The sequence below is a fragment of the Protobothrops mucrosquamatus genome, unplaced genomic scaffold (genome assembly GCF_001527695.2).
Source record: "Protobothrops mucrosquamatus isolate PMUCROS unplaced genomic scaffold, P.Mucros_1.0 scaffold2270, whole genome shotgun sequence".
NCBI classification, from domain to species: domain Eukaryota; kingdom Metazoa; phylum Chordata; class Lepidosauria; order Squamata; family Viperidae; genus Protobothrops; species Protobothrops mucrosquamatus.
Genome location: NW_015388359.1, coordinates 83,418 through 86,730, shown reverse-complemented (window position 1 = coordinate 86,730; position 3,313 = coordinate 83,418).

Below are 3,313 nucleotides of genomic sequence, written 5' to 3'. Positions count from 1 at the left end.
GCTCTCAATTTAAACAATTTAAATAGTTTCTTGTTGGTAACCGCTGCATGCCACCTCTCGGGGTTCCACACCCCATCCTCGAGGTAGGCCCTAGAGATGTTATTGGGCCAGGCCTGCGCGAGGGGTGAGTCGCGCAAGGCCAGCAGGACCGTCTTAGGGTACATAAGTCCGGCAAAGGGAGTCCATGGAACAGAAGGGAAGATGTTATTTAGCAGTCCTCAGGTCTTCTAAGCCAGGGCCAAAAGGGAACAGTCCTCGAAAGACAGTCCTCAAGTCCTCTAGGCCGGGTCCTCTAGGCCGGGGCGGGCCAAGTCCAAGTCCAGGCCCCAAATCCTCACCCGGCCGAGGCTGCTGGAAAGGCCGCTGAGGCCGCCAAGGCCGCTGGGAAGGCTCCAAAGCCACCGAAGAGGCCGCCGAAGAAGCCACCAAAGCCGCCGAAACCGGAAAGGCCGAGAAGGCCGCCGAGAGGGCTGCTTGAGAGGCCGCCAAGGCCGCTGGAAAGGCCACCGGAGCCACCGTAGAGGGAGGGCCGGGAGGGCCGCCTAAAGGGCCACCAGGAGGGCCGCCAAGGCCGCCGCAAAAAGCCGCCAGGACCACCAAGGCCAAGAGGGCAGAAAGGGCCGCCAAAAGGGCTACAAAGCCTATCATTGCTCATTAGTCATGCTGCCTGGGAATGCTAAAGTTGAAGTCCAACCTCTCCTGGAAGGCCACCCGTTTCCCCCAGTATGGTTGAAATTGGGCAAGAGCCCTGGTGGCGCAGTGGTGAGAATGCAGTATTGCAGGCTAATTCTACCCACTGCTAGCAGTTTGATCCTGACCGGCTCAAGGTTGACTCAGCCTTGGAAGGATGGAAGGCTGAGTCAACCTTGAGCCGGTCAGGATCAAACTGCTAGCAGTGGGCAGAATTGGTAAATGAGGACCCAGATTGTTTGGGAGGCAAGATGCTGATTCCGTAAACCGCTTAGAGAGAAACCACTGTGAAGCGGTATGTAAGTCTAAGTGCTAAGTGCTATGTATGAAAATAACTCTGAAAGTACAGTTCTGGCCCAGTCTCCAAGGGACTTTCTTTGCACAGATGCCTCTCTCACTTTCCCAGGACAGCTGCCTTATAAGTTATTCTGTCCATCAACAAAAATATTTGTTTGAAACAACAAAACACGTCAGTTCACTGTTGTGCAAGATCTTCTAAGTTCATCAAATTGACAAATTATCGGCTGCCATCTATAGTATGGTTCATTTCATCTGTTTTTAATTTTAATTGACATAGGCCATAGTAAATATTTCTTTTTAATTAGGTTTTAAACGGGGTATTTTTATTGTTGTATCTGTTTTATAAGGCTGTCAGCCGCCCTGAGTCCGTAAGGAGAAGGGCGGGATAAAAATTAAATTAATAAATAAATAAATTAAATTAATAATAAATAAATTAATAAATAAAATATGCCACCATAATCAACAAGAAAAACAAACAACAATCCTACTCTATTGTCCTTGACAGGGTCAAGCAACTGTTTCTACATGAGTTTGGTTTCCAACTTTCAGAAAGTCATCAGAGTAGCTGTTAATCTGGCCTCAGGTAAAAGCTTATTGGATCAACCAGGGGCCACAATCGAGAAATAATTACGGATGCCAAGTCCCCAATGTCTCCAAATGAAGGTCCACTGAAAGCCTATCTTGAAAAGAAGACACTAGGTAGGTTTCCCCCATTTTTAGATGGCAATGCTGGCGATATCTGGAAACCAGGTTTGATTTTGACTGGGCTACTATGATCCCATGGAAGAAGTCTAAGCATTCCAATGCTTTAGAAATTATTTCATCCATGCAAAGGCCCTGTTATCCCCCATAAGGTCTAGGCAGCTAATGTTAATATTTGACTTAACAGTTAAAAACTTCCTCCTTCTTTAAACCACCCCATGACAAAAGAACTGCAGCATAAAGCACAATGCAGAAGAAGAGTCAAACTATTTAAACACTGAAGGGCACAGATTAAAACAGCAGATTTAATTGAAAGTGCACACTAAACACCTTTCTGAAAAGGAATTTATTTACCACCTTCAGGAAGTTATTAATGAGGAAGTGAGACAGGTGCCTTTGGCAGGGAGTTTCTGAACTCAAATACAAAAATCAGTTTGGGAAGAAGAACAATAGTTACAGTCCTAAGAATCACCCTTTGAAAAGGGCTAATCTGGGTGTTCTTCATTTAGAAATATTTTTTTAGATATAAACAACATTCACCACATGTATTGGAAAAAATAGGTTATTTCCACCCTTATCCACAAATATACAGGTAGTCTTAGCGATCGCCATTGGGTCTGGCAACTCGGTCATTAAGCAAAATGGTCACTAAGTGAAACTGCTGGGCTTATGATCTTACTTTCAGCTTCCCTTTGCTTTACGGACCTGCAAAGGTCATAAATGTAAGAATTGGCTGTAAAGTTACTTTTTGTCACTATAGTGGCTGCAAACGGTTGCTAAATGAGGCAGTTGCTGAACAAGGACTATCTATATTCATTATTACCCTATAACAGATGAGACCGTGTAATACATAACTCTCTCAGGGATGCAGGATGACAGTAGAATAAGTAGATTTCACACAACTCCATTTTGCTGCATTATGGTTTTTCGACATGTGCCAGAAAGGCTAGGAATTGCAGTAATCATTGGTGCATGTCCAAGTCACATCCTTGGGAAACCAGATAATAAATTTTATACCCTGGGCTTTGACCAATTGACTCGTCATCATCCTGCCCTCTTTCCCATGCCAAGAATCTTAAAACAAATCCCTTTCTCCCTGAACATGTCTTCTGAGACATATTTGTGGTGCTCCCAACTCCTTTAACCCACTAAGTCTATATGCTCAAGGGAGCAGCTTGAGCCTTTGTTACCTTGTGGTTTTGGTAATACCAGGTAGTTGTGGTGGATGGGCTCTGAGGCTACAGGCAGAGTACCTGGGGATGCGTAAGGCCCACAAGATGTACAAAGGATGTTACTCTTCTTGGGGAACTTAGAAGCCCCTCCGACAGATTTTATCTTCCTGGGCTCCAAGATCACCGCAGATGGGGACTGCAGCCAAAAAATTAAAAGACGCTTGCTCCTGGGGAGGAAAGCTATGGCAAATCTAGACAGCATACTAAAAAGCAGAGATGTCACCCTGCCAACAAAAGTACGTATAGTCAAGGCCATGGTTTTCCCAGTTGCAATGTATGGCTGTGAAAGTTGGACCATAAGAAAGGCTGAGCGCCAAAGCATTGAGGCCTTTGAACTATGGTGCTGGAGAAGACTCCTGCGAGTCCCCTGGACTGCAAGGCGATCAAAC